The 12,892-nt window shown below is 49.5% G+C and overlaps 1 protein-coding gene across 3 annotated transcripts in view; it reads left to right on the forward strand.

The window, feature by feature from the left end:
• Positions 1 to 1,285: 1,285 nt before the first annotated feature.
• Agpat4 (1-acylglycerol-3-phosphate O-acyltransferase 4) overlaps positions 1,286 to 12,892 on the forward strand; it is a 105,487-nt gene continuing 93,880 nt past the window's right edge. The window contains exon 1 of one of the 3 annotated variants that reach the window (XM_052750841.1): positions 1,286 to 1,426. The gene's annotated coding sequence lies outside the window, so the exon portion shown is untranslated. Of the gene's footprint in view, positions 1,427 to 1,790; positions 1,971 to 12,892 lie in introns of those variants that run through there. The other 2 variants (XM_052750842.1, XM_052750840.1) reach the window with 2 other exon arrangements.

Consider the following 12,892-nt stretch of genomic DNA (forward strand, 5'->3'; position numbering starts at 1 on the left):
ATATGGCATAAGTATATGTAAGTCTCAGATATTGTTATGATGATGATGATGATGATGATGATGATGGTTTTTCCAGATAGAGTTTTACTGTATAGCCCTGGATATCCTGGAAATAGCTTTGTAGACCAGGCTGGTCTCAAACTCAGAGATGCACTTTTCTGTGGCTCCCAAGTGCTGGGACTAAAGGCGTGTGCCATCACGCCTGGCAATAATTTTCAAGTTCTAAAGTTAAATTTCCATTCAAATATAATTATGAAAAAATCTATCTGTAAAGTATTTTGGAAAACTTGCCGATTCCCACCAGCAATGAAAGCATAAAATAATAACTTGAAAAGTGATAAAAGAGAATTATTTGGGGGAGAGGAGATGTTGAGATAATTTTTCTACGTAGCCTAGGCTGGCCTGAAACTCACAGCCATCACCTTACAACCTAGGAACTGGAGTTTACAAAGAACTCTTAAAGATTGCATTGGGTGCAGAAAACAAATTTATAGGCTAATTTATATTATTTATGTGCATGTGTTTGCTTATGTGCACCACATTCATGCAGATGCCCCTGGGTGTCAGAAGGGGGCATTGGATTTCCTGGAGTTCAAGGTGGTTGTGAGCTGTTAGATGTGGATGCTGAAAACTGAACCCCATCCTTTATAAGAGCAGTAAGCACTCTTAACCACTGAGTTATCTCATTTCTAGTACTGACAAGAAACTTTTTACTAACATTTTTAATAGCCCTTACTAGCAGAGCAAGTTAATTTTTAAACGCCACAAATGGACGTCTGGTTTGGATCCTTATGCCTTCCACCTCCACCCCATTCTGCTTTGTTCTTTTCACATTCCTGATGATCTCCCGGATGTCAAAGTCCAAACCCTGTTTCCTGTTTCTTGAGTGCCTTCTGCATCTTGGCCCCGGTCTGTACCACGCTGTTTGCCGCACGCGCGTGCTTTTACACTTAGGAATTCTGCAATACTGTGAGCGCATCCAGAGAGCAGAATGACCACCGGGGCTTTCTTTCTGTAAACACATCAACATCTGTGACAGTGGCTGGAACGGCGCGCATTTGAAGGGCACTGTAAGCACCCTGTGATGGAAATCACCGTTCCAGGACTCCGTGCGCTTCCAACCCTCCACCCTCCTTTAATGTTTCACAACTCTATTCTGTTAAAAAAAGTCTGCTCAGACCCTCGCTAACACTCGCTCGCAAATGCCACGTGCATGTGCGTGTTGCCTGCGTGTGCGCACTTGCAGAGGTAGTCGGCGGCCCTGGTGCCTGGCTTTGGAGGAAAGCATCCATCCACCAGAGCTCCTGGCATCCAGGGTCTGCACATCTTGGTCTCCGGAGCCCTGGGTGTGGTGATCTTGGAAGGGGCTTCCGGGCTCGAGGAGTGAAAGGGACAGCCTCCTTCCAAGCGCGGGGGGCCAGAAGAGGTGAGGAGGGCACTAGGGTGCGCGGGCTTCAGCCCTTATCCTCTCTTCTTGCTGAACAAAGCAAGAGGGTGATTTCCAGGCCAGAAGGCTGAGGTTGCTCAGGCCTTTTCTGCACAGGGACGCAACAGTGTTCATGAGCTGGGCGAGCGCAGCCAGGCTACTGGGCTGGGCTTTGTTGTCCACGCGGGCGACTTCCAGATCCAGTCCGTCCGAATCCTACAGGAGGCCGAGCCGGACACTTCCTCACACTCATTGGAAGGACAAGAGGGTGACTCATGTTACACGGGTCCGAGCTTCCCTCCCCGTAGCTGCTAAGTCGAAGCTTTAAAAGGAAGTGACATGGGTGGGGCGAGACGTCAGCCGAGGACCACCTTTTTTTTTTTCCCTTTCCGAAGGGTCCACCCCTTTGGGTGGAGTCTCGCTTTTTCTTTCCAGTGTTGGCTGACTTACAGCTTCTATAAAGTAGAGGCAGTTTCTGAACCCTAGGCAGCTGCCTCGCAGTTGTGGCCAGTGAGCGCCAATGCACAGGGCTGCCGGCAACGAGGTAGGTGGTATTCGTGCGGTTTCCAGGCACCTTCTCCTGGGGTGGGGCGTGCGGTGATCAGATGCCCTTCTCCAGCAGGGTTTCCTCTGCTCGGCTGCTTTTCCTGAGACTTTGAAAGGGACTGTCTGGGAGACTGGTGGGGTGGTGGAGATTGATGCAGGGGGGAGGGAGGGAGGGCACAGGGGCTCGGCCGAGGACCCCTGCTTTGTGCCGGGCTGTGAGGTGCCTTTTGGGGGCTCTGCGAGCCTCTCTCCCAGGATGGAAGCGTTTTCTCGGCCACCAGTGAAGCTGTAGAGAATCCTCTGGTTACATATACCGGTTCTCTTTTGTGTTCGTGCAACACGTTCTTCTGCCTCTGGTGTTTCTATGGCAACCACAAAAAAATAATACTCCACGAAATACAGTCGGGATCTTAAATGGATTTATTTGTGTTTCCTTCCTGGGCTTGGCCTGGCTGGGCCTCGCCGGAGCGCGGCATGACTCTGTAGATACCCCCTCCTCGTTTTCATGTTGGTTTTTCCCTATCGCACAAGGGTGGGGGAGGGGAGTTGTCAAGGAAACAGGCATTTGTAATCAGCGCCGTATTTACTTAATTTTAAGCTTCTGGGTTCTCCATCAGACGTCGGGATTTTTAAAGGGAGTGTTGTGATGTTTATGAAGCTCTCGAGTGTTTTGGGTAGTTTTTAAAAACTTAAATATCTCTTAAGACACGATACTGAATAAGCTAAGAGGGGAAGGAGGGTTTAACTCTTTCCAGGACGGGAAGGCTTTGAAATAAAGTTTTGGGAAGTACCTGAGAATTCACACTGGTAAATATGTTATCAGCTGCTCAGGCTTGCCCACAAGTCTAAACATGTACGAACGAGGTGAGTCTCGGCTGTAGTCTGAACTTCATTTAGCCACAAATCAAAGTTGGGTTAGTGTAAGAAATGCTAACTACCTCGCAGGGTCCCCAGGGTGTTCTGCTGTGTGCTCTCACCTTCGTCAGCCAGTGTTCACCCTCCATGTCTTCCCAAACCTGCGAGGCCCTGCTCATCTGAAGAGTTATCCGTCAGCATCCTCAGCTACGGAAAAAGTTAGAGAAGGGAAAGCATGCATGTGTGTCTGTGTAGAGGAGGCAGGCTCCTGTGCATGTATGTGTGTGTATAGGAGGCAGGTGTGTGTGTATAGGAGGCAGGTGTGTGTGTATAGGAGGCAGGTGTGTGTGTGTATTTAGGAGGCAGGCTCCTGTGCATGTGTGTCTCTGTGTATAGGAGGCAGGCTTCTGTGCATGTGTATATCTGTGTATAGGAGGCAAGCTCCTTTGCATGTGTGTATCTGTGTATAGGAGGCAGGCTCCTGTGCATGTGTCTGTGTAGAGGAGGTAGGCTCCTGTGCATGTGTCTGTGTAGAAGAGGTAGGCTCCTGTGCATGTATGTGTGTATAGGAGGTAGGCTCCTGTGCATGTGTCTGTGTATAGAAGGTAGGCTCCTGTGCATGTGCCTGTGTATAGGAGGCAGGCTCCTGTGCATGTGTGTCTCTGTGTACGGGCGTAGGGTGGGGATGGGGTGGGGTTCCTGTTTAAGAAAAAAAATTCAGGAGTCTCAAGTTAAAAGTGTGATATCCTCCTGATCTATGGGGGGGGGGAACTCGTGGGGGGGCGACAAACCTTTAGAAGAAAACTAAGATGTGAGAGGAAATTACCACCTACCTAGTGATAAACACAGGTAGATAGTAATGCCAAACAATTCACTGAGCCCAGGCAGGCCCTTTAGCAGGTGTGGCTTAGTTGCTGCCTTTATTCAGTACATCTGAAGAAAGCCTTAATAATGGACCCTCTTCTTGTAACGTGTACTGCCAATACCAGAATTATCTCTTTAATGGTACTGATAAGAGGCTACTGACATTATCTGCAGTAAGAATTGCAAAGGCCTCAGGATACTTTCGGACTATTAAAGCCCAAACCATGGCTTTGAACCCTAGTCCCCTGACTCTGTACAGTCAAGAAGGACCAGTAGTTTCTAGAATGCTCCTTATCTAACTGCTGTTATTTCTGTCTTAAAAATTGACCATAGCGCCAGAGGTCTCAAGCATTTCAGATGCAAAAGTTAGCTGCAATGGGAGCTAAGGGGTACTGCACGACACTAGAGTCATGAATGCTTTTGTTTCTCAGTGGTGGAGAACTGGCCTAACATCCTAGAAACCCTCAAGACCAACAGATCCAACTGGAGAAAACTGGGGAAGATTAGAGACCTGGGGGAAGAGGGCAGAGCACAAAAACCTAGGCAAGAGAAGGACTCGACTTTCATTTTGCCAAGCACGTGTTGTTGTCCGGCCTGGCAGTGGGATCAAAGCGTATCAGTAGTCTGTTAGTTACAGCCTGTCACTCCTGAGTTTCCAGACTAGGGCATTTCACCCAATCCAGAGCACAGCACAGCAGCAGCAGACACGCAAAGAGACAAAACCACTCTCTGCTGTCCAGACGCAGAGTGACATGTTGGGCCTGTGGAAGACAGCTGGAGGGAGCTGTGTGGAAACAAAGTCCCCCAAAGTGACTCCTAGAAGGCCAGGCTGTGGCATGACCTGGGCTGGAGAGAGAGAGAGAGAGAGAGAGAGAGAGAGAGAGAGAGAGAGAGAGAGAGAGATTGCACTGGGCAGTGGGGAGGAAGTGGTTAGCTGTTGACTCTTGCCCTGCTTAAAGTTTTCTTGTGTTTTCTATATTGGTTGCGCATAAAGCTGAGAAACACCTGTTAATTAACCAAAACGGGAGGGAATAGGAGTGCTGGATCCATAGGAGAATAAAGACTAAGCAGAGTGAGCTAGTGGGCTACCCTGCCCTTCCTGGGGACTGTGGCTCTTCCCAGCAGACACAGAATATCGTTTTTTTGTTTTGCTTTGTTTTAAAAGGCTATTTGCTTCAAAGTTCTATGTCCATGGGTTCACTGAATCTTCTCGTGTTCTTTGGAGCTTTCTTTCCATAATGCAATGCTAGCTAGCCCATGTGGATAGAAACAAGAGTCTAGACCCCTCGCAGACCCCAGGCAGTCTGTAGCAGCAGCTGCAGTTCACCTCTGGATGGTGGAGCATCCAGTCACCTATGCACTACTACCTCAGTGTATTTCCTGGGGTCAAAAGGTTTTCTCAGTCGACTGATCTTACCCTACAGTTGGTTGTCTCTACTACCTTCAGCTGGAAGTGGCGGGGCAGTGTGACAAAGGTCAACAGGAAAAACACCCTCTGACCTCGGGAGAAAACACTTAGCAAGTCTTGCGTTGTCTTTGTTATTTTAATCTCTCTTGAGATTAGTTAGCCTCAAACTAATCTGCTGTCCCTCTGCTGAGGTAGGTCTCCTGACAACTGCAACCCCATCCTGAAACTTCTGCTCTGGGTCCTGGAAGGGAAGAAGTACCTTTGGACGTCGTGGTGGTTTGAACTGGTACTGAGTCTTGCAGGAGATGATTTCTCCTTCAGTTTGGGGGTGACTAGTGACCCACAGAGACACTGATGTGACTGGTCATCTCGTAGGATCCATGAGAATTCCAGGGCCCACTGTTGTTGCGGGGGGCGGGGGGGGGGAGGGGGTTCCTATATGTCAGTTGGTTGTTCAAACGTCACAAGTACCAACTTGTTTTGTGCTCATAGCAGATTTTCATGTAAAAGTTGTTGCCACTGTCCATCACACAAAGATTAGTAAGGGACTCATCTGGGACGGCGACAAGCAGCATTGGGGGCCGAGCTCTAGCTTTCCAGAGCCTTTCCTTAAAGTGACAGACGGTACCTCCTATCCTGGTATGGTGACTTTCCTCTCTGCTCCAGGCCCAAGCACAGAGCCTGGAGCAGTGGTTCTCAACCTTCCTAATGCTGTGACCCTTTAACACAGTTCCTCATGTTGTGGTGACCCCCAACCATAAAATTATTTTTATTGCTACTTCATAACTGTAATTTTGCTACTGTTATGAGTCGTAATGTAAATATTTTCAGAGATACAGGTTTGCCAATAGGGGTCGAGACCCACAGGTTGAGAAGCACTGGCCTAGAAGACAGTGGACATATGGGACTCTTTTTATTCCCCTTGGGGGCAGAGTAGGGGTTGGGGGAGACAGGATTCAATATCCCAAGCTGGCTTTGAACTCCTTATGTGGCTGAGAATGGCCTTGAACTTCTGATCTTCCTGTCTCCGCATTGCAAATGCTGGAGTGTCAAGTATACACTCTGATGATACCCTTTTTACGTAGTGCTAGAGATGGACTCCCCACCCCTGATCTGTGCATCTCGGAAGCGCTCAACCACCTGAAGCGCATCCCCAGCCGAAGGAAAGAAAAAATGTTTTTTAGGTGAGCAAATCTCTATAGATCTTCCCTCACATGCCTTTCATACTTAGTTTTAAGTCTGCAGAAACCCTGCGCGACAGAGAAGTGTTTTAGAAGTCGGAGAAACAGTGCATGTAAGACAAGTAGCTGTCATTTCCAGAATGGCGTTGTAGTTTTCTGGGAGACAGTGGGGGCAGGGAAAGGGGCCCATGATGAAAACGCAGCTGAAAGACACTGCAGTGCATACCCGTAAAGCCAATGTGAACTGCTGTCAAGACCTGTGTTTACCCAAGGAGCAAGACTCACCGAGGAGTCACTTTTAATTAAGGATCCCTGCTGCTGCCCAAGTCCTGCAGGCCACCGTTGGGTGGAGCCCTGGAGCCCCGCCTTCCTCCTTTTTGTTTACCTTCAAAACCCAGTTTAAAAGGCGAAAAATAATCATCTGTGAAGATGCTGCAGGGCTTTATCTTAGACAAACTTTGAAACAAGGATGGGAGAAGTGAATGGACCCAGGAGTGAAATCTGCTCTGCTTCCCATCACTGGGCTCCGTGTGAGCAGTCAATTCCCTGCAGGCAGGAGGCTAACCGAGGCTGATGAAATTTTAAAGAATTGAGCGCAGCATCTTTTTCCCAGGACACAGAGGCCCAACACACACAATCAAGGCAACTGTCAAAACTTTCATCCTGGATCCCGGGTGGCTGTAAATCACCCTAGCTCCTTCCTTCCCTTCCCTCTCCAGCTATGGTGGGAGGGTGAGGATAAAGGCTAGGCCGCTTACCTGTTAGTTACTTTTCTTGGTGCTGTGATCAAATTGCCCGAGGAAAGCAAGTTAAGGATGGGAAGGTTTATTTCGGCTCACACTTCAAGGGCGCGGGAGGCATCTGGCCATGTTGCACTTGCGTTGAGAAAACAGGGAGAAATAGAGACAAGGCTTGGTGCCCTCCTCACCTTCTCCTTTTTATTCAGACCAGGGCCTTATGCACATGGAAATAAGCTGGCCACATTTAAGATGGGTCTTCATGCCTCAGTTTACCCCAGCCATAAACGCTGTCAGAGATTTGTCCCAAGGTAATTCTAGGTCCTGGCAAGTTGGCGATCGATCTGAACTATCACAGCTTTCTTAGTAACCCTGATGCCATCTCTCTCTCTCTCTTTTCCTAATGTTCACCACCCACCCTTCTAGAAGGAGTTGACAGCTGCATAATTATGCCACGCGTCATGTATTTCTTCACGACCTACCTTAATTACCATGCTGGGTTCTTATGGACAGTGGGGGCTTCTCAAACCATGTTTAGCACAGAACAGAGCAACAAGCATGAAAAGGGTCTCCTTGGCTGGGGAAAAGATGGGCACAAGGCTGTCCAACTTGCGTATCTGTGTGCCTCCCAGTCAGGCTTCCCACGTGGCCTTCCTTAAAGGCAAGACTGCTCTGTCACATCACTGTTGACATTTAGGGCCAAATAACTCTTGTTTGTGGGGCTGTCCTGTGCCACAAGGTAGGCCGATGACAGCATCCTTGGCCTTTGCCATGAGATGCCAGAGTCAGCCCTCCCACCATGGTCCTAACAACCTAGAATGTGTCAGGAATTACCAGACACATCCTTCAGGGGTAACACTCTCCCCCCAAAGTTGAGAGCCACTCTGTAAGGGAATTTTCACCTGTGACTCCTGTACTCAGAAATTCATCTGCCTCAAAGGAAACGATCTTTCAGGATTAATTTGCATAAGCCCAGCCTCCCTAGATTTTGCCCAACCGAAGTGGCACCTGCCTAATTTAAATTCCTAGATACTTTGCTTAAGAATTGAAAAGTAGGGCTGGAGAGATGGCTCAGAGGTTAAGAGCACTGGCTGTTCTTCCAGAGGTCCTGAGTTCAATTCCCAGCAACCATATGGCGGCTCACAACCATCTGTAATGAGATCTGGTGCCCTCTTCTGGCGAGCAGGCATACATGCAGGCAGAACACTGTATACACAATAAATAAATAAACTTTAAAATTAAAAAAAAATGAATTGAAAATTATCGAGCTGAGTAAAAGGCAGACATGTAGTCAACAAGCCCAGATTGGAACAGTTCACGCCTTCTGTCCTGGTAAGCCTGCTTGTGTAGTGTCACTTACCCTAAATGAGCGGCTGGAGGCTGGGTGGGGAGAGGCTCTGCCAATGACCTACAACTGTTCAGGTCAATCTTCCCCTGCTGGATCAGGACCCACCTCCCTCTGGCGAAACAGATCAACATGTCAGAGAACTGGGGGAGCCACTTTGCAAACTTGTCTCTGCTCCCCTCTGCCGAGTGGGTCTCAGGCCTCCTTTAATGCACCAGTCAGCTGCCAAGTCCCATTGCAGTGCCCACCCCGACCACAGGCCTTTCTCCCCAGCTCTGACCCTGTGCTTCCCACACCAGGGCCTCCCTGACTGCCTGCTCAGGCCAGCCTTCCCGTACAGCCTCAACTTCCAGTCACTGGGAGACACTGAGCTGCTCTGACTAGCTCTTCCAGATCCAGGGTTTGTGTCTTCTCACCTCCCCATCCTTCGTGCTAGCCTTCAAGATTTTTTTTTTTATGAAATTTTTTCATTTATTTTACATACAGCCAGTTTCCCCTCCCTCCTCTCTTCCTGTTCCCTCACCTCCTATATACCACCCCCCATCCACTCCTCGTCCATTCAGAAAGGGGCAGGCCTCCCATGGGAGTCAACAAAGCATGGCACATCAGGTTGGGGCAGGACCAAGCTCCTCCCCCTGCATCAAGGCTGGGTGAGGCACCCCTACATGGAGAATAGGTTCCAAAAAGTCAGCTCATGTGCCAGGGACAGGTCCTGATCCCACTGCTAGGGGCCCCACAAACAGACTAAGCTATCCACATGCAGGCTCGCTAGCTGTTAGCTCAGGCCAGCTGTCTCTGTGGGTTTCCCCATCATGATCTTGACCCCCATTGCTCATATAGTCCCTCCTCCCTCTCTTCAACTGGACTCCCGGAGCTTGACCCAGTGCTTGGCTGTGGATCTCTACATCTGCTTCCATCAGTTACTGGATGAAGGCTCTCTGATGACAATTGGGTAGTCACCGATTTGATTACAGGAAAAGGCCAGTTGAGGCACCCTCTCCACTATCGCTAGGCATCTTAGCTGGCGTCATCCTTGTGGATTCCTGGGAGTTTTCCCTGGCACCAGGTTTCTCCCTAACCCCACAGATCTTTCATTACCCCCTCCTTCCATCCTCCCCCCAACTCAACCAACCTGATCCCTCGTGTTCCCATCCCCCCATCCTCTCCCCTCAGTTCCTCACCCCCAGTTTACTCAGGAGATCTTACCTACTCCCCCTTCCCCAGGAAATCCATCCAGCCTTGAAGATTTATGTGAGTAGCTCAAGTCTTTTAATCTACCGTCCCATGCAGTCCAATCCTCTCACGACATTTCTGGTGAAGTCCTTGTACTCAGGCTGCCCTTTCCTACCACAGGAGGTCCAGGAAGGAACCAGACATCTCCAGTGCCCTGGAGGAGGCCAGTAGCCTACATAGATCATTCTAGTACTGTGAGACAAGAATCATGCCTAGAGCTCTGTGAGGACCAGCAAAGAGGCCTGCCCGCCCATCCCTGCCCAGTTTCCTGGAGACCCCCCACTCTACCTTATCCCAGTATGCTTGCTTTTCCTGGACAGGGGTAACCGGTTTGAGTTGCTTTCCTGTCACTGTGATAAAAACACTCTGACAAAAGCAACTTAAAGGAGAAATGGTTTACTTTAGCTCACAGTTGGAAGTGTTGTCCCTTCATGGCAAGGAAGTCACAGCCCCAGGAGCTTGAAGTAAATGGTCACAGTACACCTGTAGTTAGAAGAGAGTAATGAATGCACACTGCTGCTCAGCTCTCCATTCATACAATCCCCCTTCTCCATTCATACAGCCCCCTTCTCCATTCATACAGTCCCTAGCCCAACCAGGAAGAAGAGAGCTATGAATGCACACTGCTGCTCAGCTCTCCTCCATTCATACCCCTTCTCCATTCATACAGTCCCCCTTCTCCATTCATACAGCCCCCTTCTCCATTCATACAGTCCCTAGCCCAACCAGGAAGAAGAGAGCAATGAATGCACATCACTGCCCAGCCCCCCTTTCTCCATTCATACAGTCCACTATCCCAGCCAGAAAATGCCTCCAAGCACAGCAGGGCAGGTCTTTCCAACTCAGTGCAATCAAGATAATCCCACACAGGCATGCCCATGTCCGAGATAACTCCAGATTCTGTCAAACTGACAGTTCACATGAACCATCTTAGAAGTGAATTCAGACACAGTACAGGAGAGGAATGCAGTTGGGTGGTCCAGGGGACTGGTCAACAGACAAGCCTAGGGTACTGTGGCCGAGGAAGGAACACATGGGCTGTCCCGTGGGAGGTAGAGACCGCAGTGAGTCCTCACCAGATCTGTGGAGGAGGGAGGGCACAGGTCAGAGACTGGGAGTTGGTGACTGGTTGTGTTGCGCCTCTTTGACACTCTGAAGGAAAGGGAAGGTTTTCTGTGCTGTTCTTTCCGGCTGTCACTTGTCGTGTTATGCTCTGTCCTATCGCTTAGTCACTTTACTAAACCATGTCTCCCAGTCAGCAGTCACTAGATGTTGGACGTTTTTCACAGTGCATGCCAACTTATCCTTCCTGCAGCCGTGAAGGTTATGGATTATTTTCTGTGGTCTGACTGGAAGCTGAGGCCCGGAAAGGTTAACGCACTGAAGCCTCGGTGCTAAGAAGTCTCAAGCACCCCAAGCTGGCTCTGTGAAGAATTACAGAACGATTGCACACACACATTGCACAACCTCACCTTGCTCCGAATCGATGCAGACTTTCTTTTGCTGTGAAAAAGACTTTTCTTAGATTCAAAATGAAATGAACAGAGACTTTTTTTTTTTCAACCTCACCCTAGTGACTCAGGGGAAAGATGGAAGAAAAAAAAAATCACACAGATCAAATTATATAATGAACATTTTGGGATGTCACTTAAATCCCAGTTTGGCCTCCTGCTGTAGAGGACTGATTGACCCGGTTCACATTTTAGTGAGGTTGCGAGAGACAATGGAAGGTCTTGAATATGCCCATTTGTTTGATTATTTATTAGTTCCAATTTTTGCTTCACTGAGCCTCCCTTCCCTCCCGCTTCCTTCTCCTCGCTGTCTGAACTATGGTCTCTGGTCCTTGACTGTTCCCACCCACCTTGCTTCATTCCTTTCCCTTGTCTGACTCGGTAAGGTCAGATCCAGCTGTGTCCAGCTGTGTCCTGGGAGTGCGGAGCCAGCTTCCAGTTGAGCTGTTGCTCCCTAACTTGTGTTTGTCACCCAGCTCCCACCTGCCAATCAACAGCGCCCTAGCTCAGTCTCATCCCATTGGTGAGAACCAAGAATGCCCCCTGCTTTTTAATTTGGTCGCTCATCAGAGCAGCGTGCACACACACACGGGGAGCCTTTTAGGGACCATGAGGGGCAGCAGGGTGTAGAGGGAAGCAGGCTCGGGGCACGGGGTCTGGGTTTGGCCCCTTGAATAGCCTTCAACTCAGCATCTGTCCAGGAGACCTTGGACACTGACCCAGAGCTGCTTCCCGGCACAGGCTGCCACTGGCGTGAGGGGTCGGCTCATCTGATGTCCCTGTGAGTGTTGCTTTTGTTACCTTTGCGGTCAGCAAGGAGTCCAGGATGGAGGCAAACTTTGTAACCAAGGCGCCAGCTCTGGGGCCGTCTGTGGTGTGCCGACCAAACCTGGTCCCCTCTACGGCCTCAGCGGTGCTGAAAGATCTAAGGGAAAGACTTCGAAATGTGAAAACAGTCAGATGCGGCTGTGTTCCCAGCACTCTGGAGGTAGAAACAGGAGGATCAGAAGTTCAAGGCCAGCTCCAGGCACATACAGCTTTTGAGGCCAAGCTTGGGCTATGTGAGATCCTGGTCCTAAAACCTAAAGCAGGCTGGTGGGATGGCTCAGAAGGTAGCTACTTCCTGTCAAGCCTGATGACCTGTGTTCCACACGGTGGAGGGGGAGATCTACCTGCTCTAGGTTTTCCTCTGACATCCACAGGCGTGCTGGAGCACGCATGGCCCTGCCCCAATCAATCAATAAATAAATGCTGGGGGGAAAGCAACCACAACAACAAATTAAAACAAGAGCCAGCAGAAGGCTCTTGGTTCTTAGTAATGAGCTCCCTTGCTAGGAGAATATTTCTGGAAAAATTTTGAGGAGAAAACCAAGTCGGATGGTCTCTTAGTAACCGTGGGAAGGAAGGGATGCTTGCTGGCCTCCGAGTCCTCCTATGCCTGTCTCTCTGCCATCTGTCTCCAGATGTGAGTCTGAGCCCTAGAAGGGGCAGTGTGGTTGCATGAGACACAGTCCCCCCAAGACTGTTCTTACCGTGACTGCTTTTCATTCCCGGTCTCTTTCCTGCCAATGGTATGTTTAGTGGAGGCTTGTTCTTTCTCATCTTGTCTCTGGTCACCTACCTTTTAGGATCTTCCTCCCTTCTGCTGGAATGAACGCTTCTGGGCTTTTCTGGGACATGCCTTGTTCTTTCTGAGCTCTGATAATCTGTCACCATGGGCAGAGATTACTTAAGTCATAACAGCAAGTTACTTCTTGGCTCTAGAATCCCTGCCCTGGGGTCAAGG

This window comes from Peromyscus californicus, unplaced genomic scaffold (assembly GCF_007827085.1).
Source record: "Peromyscus californicus insignis strain IS unplaced genomic scaffold, ASM782708v3 Scaffold_22__1_contigs__length_63687245, whole genome shotgun sequence".
Lineage (NCBI taxonomy): Eukaryota > Metazoa > Chordata > Mammalia > Rodentia > Cricetidae > Peromyscus > Peromyscus californicus.